Source organism: Neofelis nebulosa, chromosome 4 (genome assembly GCF_028018385.1).
Source record: "Neofelis nebulosa isolate mNeoNeb1 chromosome 4, mNeoNeb1.pri, whole genome shotgun sequence".
NCBI lineage: Eukaryota > Metazoa > Chordata > Mammalia > Carnivora > Felidae > Neofelis > Neofelis nebulosa.
In genome coordinates, this window is record NC_080785.1 from 107,415,180 (window position 1) to 107,434,988 (window position 19,809).

General features: G+C 52.5%; 1 long non-coding RNA gene across 3 annotated transcripts; it reads left to right on the forward strand.

Annotated features, from left to right (window-relative positions):
- The first annotated feature begins 674 nt into the window (after positions 1-674).
- On the forward strand, positions 675-19,228 carry LOC131509654 (uncharacterized). 3 transcript variants are annotated; one of them, XR_009260634.1, is made up of 4 exons: positions 675-801; positions 15,431-15,551; positions 15,985-17,719; positions 18,008-19,228. It is a non-coding gene; the product is annotated as an uncharacterized LOC131509654 (long non-coding RNA). The 3 variants fall into 3 exon arrangements; XR_009260633.1 differs by having other exon boundaries at positions 15,985-16,115; positions 17,249-19,228; XR_009260632.1 differs by having other exon boundaries at positions 15,985-19,228.
- Positions 19,229-19,809: the final 581 nt, after the last annotated feature.

Genomic DNA, 19,809 nt, shown 5'->3' on the forward strand with positions numbered 1-19,809 from the left:
GGGGAGGAGGTGGGGGGAGGAGGGAGAGAAGGTGGGAGTGGAGGTGGGGGGAGGTGGGGGAGGAGAGGGGAGGAGGTGAGGGGGAGGTGGGGGGAACAGGGAGGAGGGGAGGAGGGGAGGAGGGGAGGAGGGGGGAGGGGAAGGAAGGAGGTGGGGGAGGAGGAGGGGGAAGAGGGAGGAGGGAGAGGAGGGGGGACAGGTGGGGGAGGGGAAGGAGGAGACTGGAGACCCTGTAAGGGAGGTTGCCAGGTGGCAGGTTGAAAACGTTTGCCCAGCTGTGTTTAGTGGCACAGAACATCATTTGTGCTATGGTTTAGAATAAAAGCACCATTTTAATAAAGAAAAAAATCCCGACTCAAAGTTATATACCAAAATCGTTACAGTGATGCCAAAAATCCAGAAATGGCAGAATCAATACCCAGTATTTAGCAAGGGTTTAGTGTGCACATGAGAACAGCTCACCAAACGGGAGGGAAGTTTCACACGTAACTGCTGGGAGGCCCTGGGACGGTGGCCGCACAGGGTGGCCCACTACGTGAGGCCAGGAGGAGGTTCGCCCTTGGCAGGGGTTGGTCACCACGCTGGGTATCTCCAGCCAGCGGGGGATTGGCTGAAAGTGACTACCTTACACCATTTTTAGGAAGGTGACTTAAATTCGTTTCAAAATCGTCAGAGGCGTTTACAAGAAATAACAGAAGTTAGGTTCCGGTCTTGCTCGTGAAATCATGGAGTTTAGTTTTGCTGATGTGGCTTCCGTGGTTTTGTCTGCTCCGGGATATGCTCCAGTCTGGTCTCCCTTTCGTATGTAATTTCATTTTAATTTATTTTTGTTTTGTTTAATGTTTATTTATTTATTTTCAGAGAGAGAGAGAGAGAGAGAGAGAGAGAGAGAGGGAGAGACTGCATGTGGGGGAGGGGCAGAGAGAGAGGGAGAGAGAATCCCAAGCCGGCTCCACACCGTCAGCGTAGAGCCTGACGCGGGGCTTGAACTCACGAGCCAGGAGATCACGACCTGAGCCGATATTGGACGCTCAACCGGCTGAGCCCCCCAGGCGCCCCTGTTCTTCTGATTTTTGTTCGCTGAGGCACACAGAGGGCAGGAGATCACCTTGCGGATTACAACCTGCCGGGAGCCGGTGTGACTCGTCATGTCATTCCGTGACTGCATCCACCAGGACCCACAAGGCCCAGTTGTCCTGGGAAAACGTGAGCCCAGCAGCGAGGGGGGCAAAGCGATGCGTTCCTCTCCTGCTCTCGGAAACTAGTGGGTCCTGTGGCTGGGTAAGCCCCCTGGGATCCATTTCAGATTGTCGGGCAGCCGAGTCTCAGATAACAAAGCAATCTGGAATCGTCCATGCTGGTGCCCGTGTGTGGCACACTCACCCCGGGCTTCGTACCAGCGCTTGCCCACAATGACTTGGGACATTTGACCGCTTGTTACCCAGCCTCTCAACCTCCTGGACGTTCACAGTCGCCCATGTTAGTTATTGACTTGTTCAGTAAAAGTCTGTGGGGCCCCTCGACTGCGTCAGGCCCTGGGCCGGGTCCTTATTGTGTGTAAGGAGCAAATCACGCTCTCCAGCCTGAGGTATGTCCCACCTGGGGAAGGCCGTCGCATGCAGTGAGTTTCCGCAACCTCAGCAGGGCCCAGGAACGTATTGCGGCAATCACGTCCTACAGAGCAGGGCCCAGGACGTGGTCCCGGAGAGACAGGGGAGGCGTTCCGGGTCAACACACGGTCCTGGTAATCAGCGCAGAGTATTCCCCGAGATCCCCCCCCCCACAGCGCTACACCCCAGTTTGGCATCCGCTCGTACCCAAGCCCCCCTCGTTGCCCTCTTCCCCAGAGCTCCCCACGTGATGGAGCTCTCACGCAGCTGTTCCAGTTGTTCTGGCCTCTCTCCCCACACCGGCTTGTCCTGGCACCTGTTGGCTTCTTGCCCGAGGTCCCCTGCCTTTCAGGCCATGGGAAGACCGTTGTTTGAGCCTGTGGGAAAGCTGTTGGGGTCCGGATCTCAGGCCCCCCCTTCCAGGTGAAGGACAGGAACTCCAGCAGGCACCCGGACTTTGGTGGTACTGAGGTCATTCCATTCCCCAAATCCGTCAGGGACGCAGCTCCCATGTGGATGGCTGCATCGGCCCCTCGGAACGTCTCCTGCCGTCACTTCCTGCCCCGTTTGCAATTTTCCCCCAAGAAAGCCACTGGGATTTTGTGCCGTGATGTGCTGTGAGCTTCGGGCTACACACACCCCACCCCCGTGAGGTCAGTCTGTGTTTCCCACCCCCGCTCGGCATGGCTTTCCAAAGCTCAAGGCACCATCCATCTCACATGGTGGGTGGCTGGCACGGTTTAGTCCATTCAGAAGGCGCTTGGGAATTGTTCCCTGGCTTTGAATTTGTACATTTCCAGACTGCAGAAAAGGGAGATGTAATAATCAGTCCTAGGGGAAATCACTTGCCATTTGAAAGAAAAAGAAGGGTGAATATCCTGGTGACCCCTCAAACAAAACTAAGCATCAGCTATTTTAAGATTTATGCGTAAACATTATTTTTTTTAACGTAAGAACAAAGAAAAACTTGGCTGGTGTTTTGTTTGTTTGTTTTCGGGATTTGTTTGAGTGAGTGGGGAACATCCTGGCCCCATAGCGTTCGTGGAAACGTGAATTCAGTCTGTTTGGAGGACGATTCAGCCATCTGTACCAGAATTTAAAAAATCAACGCTGTTTGATCCAACTTTAAAAATGTAACCTCGGGACACATGTGCCCAAGTGTACGTGGATATTGACTCCAGATTGTTTCTCATAATAGTCAACGCTGTAAACAATCTGCAAGTCCACTGACAGAGAGCCAGTGACTTCCCAAGGGGCACCCGTACATTCAAACACGAGGCAGATATTAAGTATAGAAGGAGGATCTGTTTATCCTCTGGTGGAAAGATGCCTGAGGTACGAATGTATGTGAAAATGTGCATGACTTACCCATTAGCTGATGCATCACCAATGTCTGTGATCTACAAACTTACTAATGGTGACAGTGGGCTTTGCTTCTGACCATACATCCCTTCTATGCTCTGACTAATCCGTTAGTTTTGTGTGTTTTACCTAACTCGGTACAAAGAGGGGAACACAGGTTCCCCAGCCCCCACCCAGAGGAACACCTGTGTGTGTTTCCCTCTGCCTGTGTCGCACCTGCCTGCGTTTCCCAGCCCGTCATCCCTCGAATGCTGATTTCCCCGGCTCCTCTCCCTGATTCATCCCAAATTATTACAGACATTCATACAAACAGTTGGGCAAAATGATCCAAGCTCCCAGGAACTTCTGTCACATCTGTTGGGCTCAGTCCATGCCTAACTCTTTGCACATTGGTCCCAGGAGTGGGGAGGGATGTTTTATTTTATTTTATTTTATTTTATTTTATTTTATTTTTTCAAAGTTTATTTATTTGGGGGGGGGGGAGAGAGAGAGAGAGAGAGAGAGAGAGAGAGAGAGAAAGAATCCTGAGCAGGATCCACCCCATCAGCACAGAGCCCTATGTGGGGCTTGAGCTCCTTAACTGCAAGACCATGACCCGAGCTGAAATCAAGAGTCGGACGCTTAACCGACTGAGCCACCCAGGTACCAGTGGAGGAAGATTTTAGTAGTACCAAGTGGCAATAAAACTGACCTAACAAGGGGTTGGCTGGAGCACACATCTCTTTCTAGTAAATTCGATCACCAAATGCAGGGATAGCTGGATCTTTTTAGTTTTGCAAGCATATGGCACGCTTAGGTCTTGTGGATGTGCATCTTGGGAAGCCTTTCTGAGAGCTTGTGTATGCTGTGCTACACCACGGCCCCGCAAGGGGCACAGACACATTCCATTCCTCTTGGAAGTTAGTGCCGGGAATAGTCTATCGATCACAGACGTGACTTCATTTTTCTTCTTAATAAGATAATGACAAGTATTTGAGCGGCAATGTTTTTCCTTTCACTTTGGCTGTGAAGGTACCCAAAAGTGGTCAGCTTGCTATTGCATTATCATGGCAACGCCCCCAGAGAACCGACATGTGTATCTGTCTCCCCCTCCAAGGTTTTCCTCTCTTTTGTTTTAACCAGACTGCACGTATATCTTTGGGGATATCTACAAGTTATTCGTGTTAAAGAAATAAAGATAGGATCATGAACAGCCAAGAGGGTTACTTCAATCTTTCATTTCTGGGGTTTGGGATTGCATCTGGGGACAGAGAGCAGAGGGCCAATGTCCTTCTACTGTGGTGGTTTCTTTCCATTTGAATGCAGACATCAGGAAAATCACTCTCTTTGCTCTGCTGGCATATGTCTGCCTCACGTCCTGGCCCAAACCAGGAGCAAGAACTATGACCAACACAAAGAGAACAGTTACAGAAACATTTTCAGAAGATTAGAAAAAGGCACAGATTAGGTTCAAGTAATGTACTCCCTTCCAGATGATTTATTTGTTCTTTGTTTAACACAGATCCTAGTAAACATGTCTCCGTTCAGATGTTTTATTCCAGTTACAGTGATCTAAAAAAGGCACAAAACAGAAAAAAAGGATCAATATCATATTCTCATGGACAACATCCTAAAACCTCATCGCAAACAAAGTTTCCTAAAAGCAATTGCCATGTTCACACAGAGGCATATGCATGGAGCAGGGTGGGAGTAATGACTTCAGTTTGCCGTGGAAGGGATACAGAGGAACAGGGGATGGAGTCAGCGTACAACGGCCTGTTTCCCATGTTTGGGAGCACGTACTTCCGTGGAGAACAGCTAAGATGGTGGTCGGAACACCACAGAAAAATCTGTTGATTCACAAAATCCAACCTTCATCATCATGAAACTACTCAAACCATGAACACGGATGCCTGTCAGTTGTCACATGAGCCTGCGTGCCGACCGAGGAAAGCCAGCTCCCTCGGAGATCACAGTTAGGCAAAGTTCATGGGCCACATGACCCCGCAGGGTCCAGATGGGCCCTCACATCCTGGGATTTGGTGGGCAGTTAGCTGGATGCCTTCCCCAGCACACCTCACTGCCCAACACCACCCGAGGTCACCGCCCTGAGGTCAGAACATGACGTGAGACAGTTGATGTCCGATCATCATGTCTGACAAAGATGAGACCGAGGTTCAGAGTGGTGAATTATTTGCTCCCAAACAACCGTCTGCTCTGTGAGCGCTGCATGTGTCGCTCTGTAAAGAACGTTTCAGAGAGGCGGTAACTGAGTGTCTGGCTATAATCTTGCAGATGCCGTTATTGTTCTCGTGTTCAAGAGAACGAGGCCAAAGCATGGGGAGTAAGTAGTTGAGGCAGATAAAACCCAGGGAGGCTGGCTTGCCCTCTATGTCAGGACGCCCATCCAGTCCATCCAGTAACACTCCAGAGGTGACTCCTTTCCCTATAACCACTGCTCTGTGGATACGCTCTGCCTGTGTCTGATGGTCCGCGTGCCCAACACATACGTCTGTGGACAACCCATTCTCCGTTGTGTTTCCACCATCAGGGGAGAATCAGAAAATTCTACTTCAGTATTGATCTCACTGGAGATTCCAATCTTTATGTATGTATGTGCATTATCCTTGAGTCCATGGTGGAGTAAATCACTTCTGAAAGAAAGTATTTAGTAAATTTATGGAATCAGAGTTTTGATTTCTGAAAAGCACTTGGAATCCTCCAAATTCAAAGAAAGACCAGAAGGAGGGCAAAAAGGCAAGAAAGAGGAAGGAGGGAGGGAGGAAGGGACAGACACCCAGTGACCTACTTAGCTCATCCGTGGTTATTTCCACAAGAAGCTGAGTACTCACAAGACAAAGACTTGGCAAAGTTAGGTAGCAGTGCTAAAAGGCCCTTTCAAAATTATTTAAGTCCATAGTTTCCAAGTGTTTGGTTGATGGCTTTTGATTTAAATTACGTAAGGTCTTTCTTTAATCAAATCTAATGAGAAGCCCCCAAGTGCTGGGGCTGGGCCAGGGCCCCCCCCACCGTGGCATCTCTGGATGAAACCTATTCTGAAGCCGTCATTCCGAGTATCGGTGCTGTCTGGTGTCACTACCCATTGGACAGAAAGGCCCATTGAAGGAAAGCATCTGCTGGATGCACCTGCCCAGGTGTGGGCCAAGCTTCAGGGGGACTCACACTGACCCAGGTGAGGACAAAGTCTCGAAGACCCCTCTGCCTCCAGCTGTGCCTTCACCGAGAAGGGAGTCGGGACACCTTGAGATCCTGGTGTTGTGCTGGCTTCCGTGTAACTAACCGCACAGGAGATGGGGGATAGGCACGAACGTTCCATTCTCAGCCCTCTGCCTCCTGCCTTGGGGTTGAGAAAGGCGTCATAGAGAGACATCATTTGGGGTGAGGACAGGAGATGGTTTTCAGCCCCACCTGCAGGAATTATGGAGAAAACCCAGCAGTGAGAGAGGCTCCCGGGTGTGACCCAGACAGGGACCCGGCCTTGGGCAAGAACTCACGGCCTGGGCGGGGGGGGGGGGGGGGGGGGCTCAGAGACCCAGACCTAGTTCTCAAGCCGTCTGCTTCCTTCCTGTTTCCTCTTGTCTGTGGGCCAGTGACCACTGCAGCAATAAAACTCTTACTCAGGAAGGACTCCTGGCCTCCGTCCAGGTACAGTCACCCTAGAGGTGCCATGGAGAGAGTTCAAGTCTGCACCACCTGGATGGAAGGCTAGGAACCCCAAAGAACTGGTCGGGCGGGAAACTCCGAAAACTTAGGGTGGATGGGCCTTGGGGTGGAGGAAATGCAGCCTCTGGACATCCAGGCGGACAGCTGTGTGGGGGGACGGCAGCCACCACCCTGAGCCCTGCGTGGGGCCCAGGAGGCCTGGTCTACCTCAGCCTGGACTGGCCTGCCTTCGCCTCAGGCTCGAAGTGACTAAGGTTGGCGATGAGAAATGAGAAACTAAATGCAAAGCATCTGTCTTTTCAAGAAGAAATTCCTTAGCTCGGTGTTGGGTGTCAGGTTCCCTCCGATTCTCCCTCTTGGCCAAGAGGCAGCACTGACCTCGCAGTCGAGGAGCCACGGCCACCAGGCGAGCCTGTGTGTCGTCCCCAGGTGGAGGCTTGTCCCAAATCATTTGCTGATGAACCGACAGCGGATGCAGCTCAAACCACGTGTGTCTGAACATACCGGAACCCGGTCCAGGTGGATGCTGCTCTCACTCTTCCTTCCCGTGATGTGTGGCGCCCCATGTGCTGTGCTGGACGCCAACTCTCCCGTCCCTCTTCTCCCCCCAGCCCGCCTTCCTGGGACTCTCCATGCGTGTTCTCAGTAGGGTGGGAGAGCGGCGGCGGCTGGGGCTGGACACAGTTCACCCCCTCTTGGATGTGCTGCGCCACACGTGCGTGAGCCCCCATGGGGTGCGTTGGTCCCAAGACCCTGGGACACTTGTTGGTGCCACATCGGCTGGCATCTTGCAGAGCACAGGGTAGGAGGCACCTGTCTGTGAGCCCAGGGAACGTCTGGGGTTAGGTTGGCAGCCTAGGGGTCACACAGTGGAAGGAACAGCCAAAAATTGGGGGGGGGGAATTTACGTGTTAGTGGATCCCTGCTCAGAAATGCACATGGGCTCACAATCTCGCTTAATGCAAGGCAGGAATTTGGGAAGAAAGTGGTGCTATCCTCAGTCTCTCTCTCTTTCTCTCTCTCTCTCCTTCTCTCCCTCTTTCCCTCCTTCTCTCTCTTTTTTTTTTTTTGGGTCAGGATTGGGTGATTTTGAAATCACACCTGCCAGAAATGCTACGTGGGTGCAGGTGAATCGATAAGGTGTACCCGGTTCAGAGAGGCTGTCTCGTGACTGCAATTCACATCTGAAGACAGAGGCCACTGAAGTCATGGATTTTTCTAATAAATCACTCACCACAGCGTCCTCCCTGTAGGTGTTTAAGATACTCAGAACCAGGTGCTTCATGAGAGCATGGGCGCAGGAGGGCCATGGGGACCCACACATGGGCCCTTGGGCTGACACCATCACCGAACCCCAGGTTTTGCAAGGAAAGATGTAACTCTCGGGGCGCCCATGCTTGTGCACAGCAGTCCCTTGGAGAAGGTTGTGTCCATCCTGATGGGAAGGTCTTTGTGTGCATTCTGGTGACCCGGCTTCCTGGGAATCAGTCCCCCCGACTTCAGAGAGGAAGGGCCTCCCTTGATAACCCAGCTCCCCCACTAACGGCCTGCCTGGCTTGAGGCAAGTTCATGTAGCATCTCTGAGGCTCCAGCAAATCACCTCTGCCGTGAAAACCGAGGCAGGCACTGCCCTGGCTGCTGGGAAGATGCGGCGATGCACAGGTGACAGCCAGAAAGACTCGGGACAGAGCCCTGGGGGGCAGCAGTGATCCTGCAGATGCCCGGAGGGCTGTCCTCACTGCGGCACTCCCCCCACAGCCAATCCCCCTTCTTAGTCAGTAGGTAGCGGAGTCTCACGGGTGCCTAAGAGGCAGTCTGGGAGCTCCTTACTCCTAATCGGCGAGGAAATTGCTAGAATCGATGCAAGCATTTGGGCAGACAGTGGAAGATTTTCCACGAGGGCAGTTCTTTCCAGCTCAGAGACTTGATTCCCTGGACACAGGGGTTTTGCCGCTGAGAAAGCCCCTAAGCAGAGACGTGCAGTCTCCCTGCCGGCCTCACTCCGGCCCGAGGCTCCATACCAGACTGCACGGACGTGGCCACCTGTTTTCCTGTGCCAGGCCTGCTCACGCTCACGAGGGGCGGTGGGCTACAGGACGCACGGCACACATCTGCCTGGCAAACACCCCCGCACACGGACCCCAGACCCTGCTCTCCCCAGACTTGTGTGTGGCTCTTTCCCGGTGTCTGGAAATTGCGTGTTGCAGCCTGCTGGCATGAGGGGTCAGTAAACAAGATAAAGTTCCCAGAGTTTAATCAGACTCAAGTGCTCTCTAAACAGACCCGGCACTTGGCGGCAAATTGCAAATCTGGCCGGGGCCCAGCGTTTCTTGTCTAATCCCACGGAGTTTGAACGTGGCTGTCACGCCTGCCGTCAGCTGGAAAACAAGAGCTGCCTGAAAGTGACAGGAGGGGACTGTGTTCTCTCTGATGTCCCGCTGCAGCTGCAGGAATGCTGAGTCATGGATGCGTAAGAAGGGTTTTAGGGCGATCCCGGGCTTGATGGGACCCAACCTTGCAATCTTCCCAAACAGACGTTTCCTTTTAGACACACGATCTGGTTTCCTGTTTCCACTGAGTCGCTCAATTCCAAATCCGCGGTCCTCGCCATGCCCTGCAGATTGCACAACGTCCTTCCTTCCTTGCGACGGAGGCTTTACTTCCAGAGGCCGTTTGTACATCAGTGGAGACCGTCTTCCTCTCTCTCTGAGTGCAGTCCATGGGTGGGGGGGGTGGGGGTCGGCCCCTGGAGCCCCCGCAGCCCCAGCCTCCGCCACGCTCTCTCAGAAACACAGACTCATGCGGATCTTAGTTTTGAAAGGACTCATGGAAAAATCTACGGGCACTCAGACAGGAAGGCTTTGTTATTCTGGAGTTAGGGGAGAGTCGGATCAAATTCAAATGTGCTTATAAATGATCTTAGGCTTCGAGGGGAAAAGAGCTTTCCTGGTGCTGCTGGCCAGCGGGTCTCATGCTCATGCTGACACAGGCCCCACCACAGGCCGTCCCCGCCCACGGGACCGAGGCTGTGCTCTGGGGACGCGTCCATGGCCCTTGTGGTCACCTTCATCCCCCTAACGCCACACGGCCACTGCACCTTCTGCAAGATTATGACAGGAACCAACAGAAAGAATGGGAATGTGGGATCCGATGTATTAGTTTCATTTACATGTTACTGTTTGGAAGGCGTCTGTAATAAAAGCTGAACGCAGCGCAGACGGGTGGGAGGCGGAGGCTGAGAACGTAGGTTGAGACCCAGGCTCTCCGCTTGCTAGCGTGTGGCTTCTGATGCAGCGCTGAGCATCCCTAAGCCTGGGTGTCCACATCCACGCACGGGGTCGGCCCTGATGCGGCATCCACCTGTAGGAGCAGCTGAAGCCTCGCATGCACTCGACACGCCCAAGCATGGGCTCTCACGGCCCCGTCCCTTCTCCCACATGACTCATGACACAGCCAAGGAAAGCCTTGGAAACTAAACGTAAGCGTTACAAGGCTCTGAGTGTCCTGACCGACAAGCCCCCACGTGAGAAATATAGGAGTTCAGGATGTTGAGTTCAAGTTCCCGGGAGGGTGAACTTCCCTCAGGAGAAAACACCTGTATCCGCAGCATTTACAGGAGCGGACCGCCTTGTCTTCAGCCCGCGATTGGAGATTGAGAGGAAACGAGACGCAGGGATGGAGAAAGCCATCCTTGGGGCTGGTGGGCTGCCGCTGGGGGCCCCACTGCTCCATCTGGACCCACCCAGGGTGACGTTTCCAGGCAGCAAAGTCAAATGAGATGCAGCGAGCGTGCAGGGTGTGAGCTCAGGGGAGTGCAGCCTGTGAGATAAATCTCCAGATAGAGGCCACTTTCTCTAAAAGCTGGTGTATGTCACCTGTCGCCTCTCACGGGAGAGCCACCTGCCAACCACCGACTCAGGATGAGAAGGAGGGCATGTGCACGCACATGTGGGCAGCTGCGGCCAGAGACAGTGCCAGCGGCCAGGTGCCCGCCAGCCTCTGTCCCTGGAGCTGAATGCCGTCAGTTGTACCGGGCGACCTGTTCAAACTTCATTCTGCTGAAGCAGCATCGGCACAGCACAGCCCGAGGAAGGAAACAGGGGTGAACGTCACCGAGGTTCTCATGCACCCGCAGAACAAACGAGCCATGAGGCCACTGGGCAACACAATGTCCTTCCATCACAGCGGTCTCAGAATCCATGGGGGACGATGGGCAGGCAGAAGGCAGCACGGATGGAGGGGCAGCCCACGGGTCCCCCGCTCTGAGATGCCACTCCTTTGACCCCCAGGATCCAGAGTAGGAGCGTCCGAGGGTCTGGAAACTGGCGCCCTTCCCGGCTCCATGGGCACCTGACGGGCACACTGATGGGACGCAGTTGAGGGAATGAGTCCACTCCTGTCTCCTTGTTCCCTGACAGGCTCCGCGATTTACTCCCAGAATGTCCTCTCCCCGTATGTCTCCCTAGTTATCTACTTATTCTCCCAAATCTGGCTCACAACGTGGTTCTGTGTCATATCTTTTGTTTAAACGCCCCCATCCTCCCTCAGGACACGCTGTGTTTTCTTTCAGAGTCCTGATCCCTTTCCAAAAGCACCCTTTCGATAACTCAGTGCGCTCGATTGGTGCCTTTACTTCCTTCCCCCCTTCCGGTGCCGACCCCCCAGGAACCTGGAGGAGAGGGGCCAACTCGGGTTATCCCCTGACGGCCAAACACCCCTCGAGGTGCATGCAGACACACACATCGATGAAGATGCGGAAGCGGGAAACCAGAAGAAGGAGCCAGAGATCACAGCTGTGCAGCCCAGCCCCTGGAGAAGAACACTACTATTGGCCTTGGCAGTGTAGACAGCAGGGAGAGACTATTTGCCAACAGTAACCGGGATGCTCCACTCGCCGTGTATTTCTTTCTGTGTGCTGTCCTCCCCCAGTGGCTCGGGGAGCAGTGGGTGGCTTCATCCCCTGTCACGGAGACACGGCTGGAAATAGCAAAGTGCCTGACGCCTCTCTTCTATTCCGAGAGGTGCTTCTTAAGTCATGGCTGTCCATGGCAGACAGGTGGGCTTTTTGAGAGAGGGAACGTTTGATTGGCCTCTTTCTATTTCTAGTCCTGAAAGTTAAGGGGTGAAGAGCTGGTCCAAAGAAGTTATACTGTGAAAGAGAGAATACTGTAAGGTACAAGTGAATTTTTTTCCCTTGACTTGTTTTACGATATTTGCAACGTTCATGACCTGCACGAGAATGAAGTATATGGCAGCTGAGAAATATAATACAACACAAATGAGCCCATCACTCAACCAGAGACATGGGCATCATGGGGGTGTGGGCTGGCGTGGTCCAAGCCAGGTGGAAGCTTGGTCTTTCCCTCCTGGGGGGTGGGGGGGTGGGGGTGTGTGTCACTAGCTGCTCAGCTCACTGGGTGAGCTGAACCACGGACACGCGTCTCTCGTGCTTCTGGTGGCTGCGAGCTCAAGACCAGGGTGCTGGCAGACTCAGTGTCCCCTGCAGGGCTCTCTTCCAGGCAGGCAGACAGCCACATGCCCAGAGTCCTGTCTTCCATCTTCCTTAGAAGAGCTTGAACCCTGTTTCTGAGGCCTCCGCTTTGTGGACCTGCTCACCCCGCAAAGGTCCACCTCCTGAGACCGTGGTTTGGGCGTCCACACAGGAATGTGGGGCAGGACAGGCACTCGGCCCCCAGCGGCCCCTCTTCTCCCATCCTCTGGCAAATTAAAACATTTTAAGGTCTGTGCCTGCTGGGATTTCCAGGTCGAGGGCCTGCCATTCCACACCTGGGATGAATGAGAGGCAAGAAGAACGTGCCATTTGTCTTGTCATTTATTGTGGAAAACTGGACACACTAGCGAATCCAGGGAAGTTACCTGGAAGCTAAGCACCCCCATCCCGAGGTCTGTTGTTGTTTCTTCTGGGCTCACTTGGCCGGCGTCTGTACCCAACATGCTGAGAGGCGGGGCGCAGGGAGGGGGGAGTTCACTCTGAGCCGCAGGGGTGGTGGCATGGGCTCTGACACCAGGGGCGCTCGGCTCTGGTCCCTGGCTCCCCACGGAGCCCCTGGCCCGCTGCCCGGTGCGCAGCTCTGGGCCTCCCCTCATGGCTAGCTGATCCTTACAGCGGGTTTGACAGCATCCCCTAGTAACACTACCCTTCACAGCCTGATCCAATTGAAGTTGGGGGTTTTTTTTTGTTTGTTTGTTTGTTTGTTTTTGTTTTTTTTACACAGGCAGGATGCTCACAGTTTATGAGGCTGAGTTCAACCCCCGGAGGGACGTTCTGTTTCCGGCTCTCTTTGTCACATCTCTAGCAGACCCACAGTTTCCCTCCGAGCTGCCGGCACCCCTGAGGGACGAGGCCCACTTCTCCCCCATCCTTTCGGGTTTCCCCTCCCGGCACAGAGCCATGCCCTCTGAGCAGGAAGAGCTCAAGGTCTGGGTCCAGTGCCGTCCGAGCGCTGCACCCGGGAAGAACCCTCACTCTGTAAATCGGGGTGCAGGATAAAGGGAGCCCCAATCTCCCCTGGGCCACGCCGGCCTGGGAGGAAGCTTGCACAGCACAGACCCCGGGTGCCAGGAGCCACGTCCTCCCCGACGCCGAGCTGGACGACCAGGAGGCTGTCCCCCGAGTGACACCTTCACCGCACTGAGCAGCGGCTGGGAGGGCTCCCGGCTGGAGAGCCACACGGGTCCTCACTGCTCTTACCAAGATGTAGTAGCTTTTCCCGCGGATAAACCTTCCTCCTCTGACTGCACACCTTTGGCACAGCTCCCAAGTGCTTTCAAAGGTTGGGTTCAAAAAAGCCAACTTTTAACCAACTGGGTGCTGTTGCTGTGAGGAGAGAGGTGGGGAGGTGCTCCCCACAACCCTCTGCAGGTGCTGCCTCTGAAATGTGTCTGATCAGTTTGGTAGCTCTGTTCTCTCGGCTCTGGTGGCCAGAAGCTCGAGCCCGGTCTCTCCGGGGCAAAACCAAGGTGCTTCAGACTGCACCCCCGGGGGCTCCAGGGGACAGTGTGACATCTCTTTGCTTGTGGCCTTGGTTCCAGCCTCTGCCTTCCTGGCCTCACGGCCTCCTCTCTTCTGTGCGATAATCGGGCTCTGTCTCCCATAAGGACACGTGTGGTTGGATTTAGGGCCCTCCGGGGTGATGCGGGATGTGGTCACGTCCTTTATCGCATCTGCAAAGACTCTTTTCCTGATGAAATAGTAACTACAGTTTCCAGGGATCAGAATGGTATCTTCGGATGCCTGTTATTCAGTCTACTATGCATAATGTGCCTCTTCCTTCCTCTGGCTTTTTCTTTTTAACTTTTTAATGTTTATTTATTTTTGAGAGAGAGAGAGACAGAGCACAAGCAGAGGAGGGGCAGAGAGAGAGGAGGAGACACAGGATCCAAAGCAGGCTCCAGGCTCTGAGCTGTCAGCACAGAACCCGACGAGGGGCTCGAACTCATGGACCGCGAGATCATGACCTGAGCTGAAGTCAGTCGCTCAACTGACCAATCCCCCCGGGCGGCCCCACTCTGGCTTTTAAGTTACTGGTGTCCCTGCATGTAAAGCCCGCGTCTTGGGGCCGCCTGGGTGGCTCAGTCAGTTGAGCATCCAATTCCTGATTTCGGCTCAGGCCATGATCCCACGGTCCTGGAATCGAACCCTGTGTCAGGTGCTGCACTGAGTGTGGAGCCTGCTTGGGAGTCTCTATCTCTCCCTCTCTCTGTCCCTCCCCTGTTCTCTCTCTAAAATAAACAAAATGAAAAAAATTTTAAGAAATAACAAGGTCAGATCTTTCATTTTTCCCCACCCGAGATGGAAAATCTCGACCTTTCCACCAGAGTGTACAAATCATTCACATTCAAAGTAAATGTTGATATGGTTACGTGTGCATTTCCCATTTTTCTGTTTACTTCCTATATGTCTGTCTCTTGTTTCTTTCTCTGCTCCCCCCCCCTTTTTTTTTTGTTGCTCTCTTTTGAGTTACACAATTTTTTAGTATACCATTTGAACCCCTCTTGTGTTAAAACTGTGTTTTCGGAATGATTTTCTTAGAGATCGCAATACGAATCCTAACTCCTCACAGCCGACTGCAAGATAGTGCTAACTTACTTCCAGTAAAACACAGAGGCTTTAATACAGTTTCATTCTCTCCCTCTTCCCTTGTGACATTGTTACCACGTGAATTTGTAGGAGAGCCAAAACAGAGTGATCCCGGCCCCTGGTTCCCGACACGGAGCCCCAAAAGCCCATGGGATTTCCTGGGAGCTGGGGTATCTGTGTCGTGCTAAGTGAGCGGCTCTTTGCGCCCCTAGATTGGTGGGTTGGAATCTGGGGCCAGTCCAACCTCCAGGGCTAGAGACGGAGTTTAATCACATGGCCAATGGCTTCCTCCATCACATCTCCATGACGGAGCCTCAGTAACACTGTGGACACTGGGCTCCTGGAAGCTTCCTGGTTGGTGGGTGCGGTGTCCTGGGACGGCGCCGTGCTGGACCCCAGGGGAGTGGACCCCACAGCCCGTGACCTCACCCTGTGCCGGTCCTCCCTGTGCCTGTTCAGAGACGTAGCCTTGAGTAGTCTCAAGGTGTGCATGCGGGTGGCACTTTCCTGAGTTATGTGGTCCTTCAGCAGCTTTGGAACCCGGGAAATCTCATCAGAAATTCTGAAATTTTTTTATCAGAAGGAATTTCTGTGGTTACCATAAATTCAAAATGTGTTTATGTCTTTGGTTGATTTCCAAAATACTGAAGGTTTTGTGTTGTTTTGTTTTGTTTTGTTTTGTTTTGTTTTTCAGTCCTGTCCAGATTTATGGTTGTTTTTTGGGGGGAAGGATTTATTCTCCTCACTCAGCCATGATCCACAGCCCTTCCTTCCTTCTGACTTTCAGAACCATCCTTCTTGCCTCCTGCTGTCACGTGAGTCCTTTGTTACCTGAGTTCATTTAGTCTTTTTTTCTATTAAAAATTTTTTTAACATTTATTTATTATTGAAGCAGAGAAAGACAGAGCACGAGCAGGGGAGGGGGCAGAGAGAGAGGGAGACACAGAATCCGAAGCAGGCGCCAGGCTCCAAGCTGTCAGCACAGAGCCTGATGCGGGGCTCAAACCCATGAGCCGTGAGATCATGACCTGAGCCAAAGTCGGACGCTTAACTGACTTGAGCCCCCCAGGTGCCCCAAAAGTTCATTTATTCTTATATACCTCGTATTTCCAGAAATGATTTTGTATTTTCCCCCCAAATATCTTTATGTCCTGCTACATCCCCTTGCAAATCTCTTAGTCTAGTTTTATGACCTCCAATCTTGCTGACCTTGAAATGCGCTTTTATCCCTTTCCCCTTTGTCCTCAGGTGGGTTTGGTGGCTATGTCTCCTAGTGCCCCTTCTGGTGTGGAGACATTCTTCTACTCCTGGCCCTCCTCCTTCTCGAGTTGTCCCCAAGAGCCAGATGTATTTCCAGGTCATTTGCTGCTCGTGATCAGGTCGGTCCTGTGCTAACCATAGACTCTGCCCCATGTTCTTCGGTTTCCAAATTTCCCTCCAAGACATCTTTTCTGCTTCCTTCCTTCATGGATCGTTCCCTCATGTGTCTTTACTTAGAGAGGGTTTAATTAGCAACCCCCTGTCACTTCACCTCTGCATGTAACTTTCTCTCCGTATCTGCCAACATTATCAACACCAGCACAGCTGAAGAATAACTCAATTATACATTTGCTTATAAAATTTTTTAATGTTTATTATTGAGAGAGAGAGAGAAAGCATGAGTCGGGGAGGAGCAGAGAGAGAGGGAGACACAGAATCCGAAGCAGGCTCCAGGCTCCGAGCTGTCAGCACAGAACCAGACGCGGGGCTTCAATTCACCAGCCATGAGATCATGACGCTTAACCAACTGAGCCAGCCAGGCACCCCATAAATTTACTTATAGACATATAAGTTAACACCTCACGAAATCCCAATGAGCCAAGGATGGTTTCGCACCCCTGGTGCAAAAGGCTTTCCTTTGAGGAGATTGCTTTCCTAAAGACCGACTGAGTGAAGAAATAAATGCTCTCTTATGTGTGAAACGCGGTGTTTCTTCGTTCAAAATGGTGTTTGTTCAAGTGCCTGGCCCGCATTTGTAACGTATGTGGGACGCTCACACCACAGCACCATGAAGATCACAGAAAATTAGTCAGCGATATAGAAAAGGAGATTACGACACCTCTCGGGGTGATGGGCAGGGGTGTGCTAAGTTCCTAGACATTGGGAAAGCACGGGCTTTGCAATCTGCTCATGAACGGCTGTGCCCCTGGCATCATCCCGGGGACGGGGAGTCATCAGGCAATGTGGGCGCTGATGCCTGGTTCTCTGCCCGACCTGAGAGAAGATGTCAGAGTTCAGGCAGAAGCTGGGTCCGTCTGGGACACACCGTACCTGTCCAACAGCGGGGTCTAAAGATCCCGGCCCTCCCTGTCCCTGCACTGCAGCTCCTGCCCGGATCTCAGAGACAGTGCAAACCCTCGTATTAGGCGTATTGGCTGTGCCCATCCATCGAACCGAAGGTCTGAGGCGGTCCTGCTGGCCAACCCTGGTTTGTGCTCAGGCTTTGTTAGTCCCTCTGTGTGTCTGCTCTCAGTTCCTGCAGCCATTTTCAGTGCACCATGCGAGTGACGAGCCAAGGATCCGCGTCTGCAGGCTGCTTATAGGAAGCTTCTGTCCAAAAGCCCGGCACAGTGTAAGTAGCTTTGCACTGGAATCAGAAGCTGCCCGAGGTGAGTCCAAATGGATGTGACAACAGAGTTCAAATGAACGTTTATTTATAGCTAGTATGTCCTCTAGCATTTCTTTCCCCCCCCCAAGCTTTTAAAGGAAATTTAAAATTAAATACTATTAATTCACTCAGAATTGGTACCTGTGTACAAACCATTGGCAGTTATCTTTCTTTCACTCTCTTCATCTTTCCTAGCCACTGATGCCTGCTGAGCACCAGCCGCGTCTCCAAAATCCCCTGGAACTGGCCCCATTCCTGGATGAGCCCAAAATAAGCACTTCTCAAACCCACGCTCAAACAGGAGACACATTTCACACGAAGCAATGCCCTGAAATAGTGCTTACCGTGCAGGCAACGATGGCCATGTTGCATATTTGAGCATCAATGCCTGCTCAAACATTTGCGTTTAATCGTGAGGGCAGAAGGGAAGCGCTGGCTGCCCTCAGTGGCTGGGCGGGGAAGCGAGCACCCAGGGGCCATGCGGGCAGCAGACTTGGAGGACAGAGCCCAGGCACAGCCCTGGGGGCTGTCCCGTTGTGGTGGGAAGTGCCCTGTCCCTGCACAAACCCTCTCTGGATGACAAGCCAGCACGTAAAGGCGCATTTTTCCCCGGTGCTGTTTTAGACTCAGCCATCTCTTCAGAAATGCACCAGCTCTCGGCTTCTTCTGTGTCTGTGTTCCCTTCTCTAGACCAATCTCCTCCGGTCTCCTTGGAGCCTCTCGACAATGACCTTGACCCTGACCTTCACCCTGCTCAGTCCCCTTTAAAATAAAACAAACAAGTATTTATTTTACACTTATTCTTGCGTGGCGACTTAAAGGGCTAGCGGTGTCCTGTCGGCACACTGCCACCAGTGTCTGTGGCCTTCTTGAACCTGTCTTTGCTGCAAGGGGGGCTGTGCTGTGCTCACACTCCTTCTGGGTGGGCGGGGGGGAATCTGCCTCTCCTCTACTTGACCTTTGGAATGTCTGCTGTGGCTCTGGTGTCCTGAAGTTCCGCGTGCACGCACACATGAATGTAGGCATGGGCACACGGTCCCCGCATGTCACACACACGTGCACACGCACGTATAGACGCGCACACTTTCACCTATGTTTGTATTTCCTTTCTATTTATTAATTTTTGAGTTTATTTATTTTGAGAGAGACAGAGAGCAAGAGCGTGAGCAGGGAAGGGACAGAGAGGGAGAGAGAATCCCAAGTAGGAGCCACACTATCAGCACAGAGCCCGACACGGGGCTCCAACACACGAACCGTGAGATTGTGACCTGAGCCGAGATCAAGAGTCGGACGCTTAACCGACTGAGCCAGCCAGGAGCCCCGAGTGTTCTTTTCTTGAAGCTCTGGTCCACGTGTTGTGTGGCTCCGAGTCCTTTTTGCCGTGCTCCGTTGGTCATGGGTCTCGACACTTGGGACGGCAGACCCACGATTGCAGGTACGCTTTGCTGTGGGAAGGCTGAGCCTGGCTGGTGCAGGGTGGTCCTGAACCAGACTTGCACTTGCTTCTTCAGGGACTTTTCGGAGTCCCGCCGAGGTGATCTGCTGGTTCCTTGCAGGGGCGATTGGGTGGCTTTGGATCCCTGTTTGGTTGGTGGTTATAGGTCGGAAACCTCAACCTCCTGTGGCTGTTCCTCATGGTTCACTTCCCTAGACTACAGAAGAGCCAGGACTTCTGGTGGCTTCTTGGGTTGCAGACAGCATGCTTGGCCCCACTTTTCATGGATGGGGGCACATCCACCTGGAACTCAGGCTTCCCCTGAGGACAGAGCCCACGGGCCTGAGTCCAGGCCTGCTTCCCGGCGTTCGCGTCTCTTCCTCTCTGCCTCTTGGACCTGGGGTTTTATTTCTTTTCATCTCACCTCTCAATCAATTTCTGTTCTAATTTAGGAAGATTTTTTTTATGTGCTTTGGTGAAAGATTCTCAGATACAGACATCTTGCCCACTTGCCATTTTCTTTTTTTCCTTTATAGTTTATTACTTATTTTGAGATAGAGGGAAAGAGAGAGAGAGACAGAACATGAGGGGGAGGAGCAGAGAGAGAGAGAATCCCAAGCAGGCTCCACACTGTCAGCACAGAAGCGGACGCAGGGCTCGAACTCACGAATTGTGAGATCATGACCTGAGCTGAAATCAGGAGTTGGACACCCAGACGACTGGAGCCACCCGGGCGCCCCATAGACTTTAGATTTTAGAGTGCCTCCAGGTTTACAGGAAAATTGAGTAGAAATTTCACAGTTCCTCAAAGCCCCTCCCTTCCCCTCTATAGTTTCCTTCTTACCAACATTTTGCATTAGTGGCTTAGTCAGGATCCTGTCTCCAGAGAAAGAGAATATAGAGACAGACCCTTTCTCTCTTGTCTCTTTCTCTCTATTTAAATATGTATATTTGCATATATGATTAGTACATACTAACATATATGGTATCA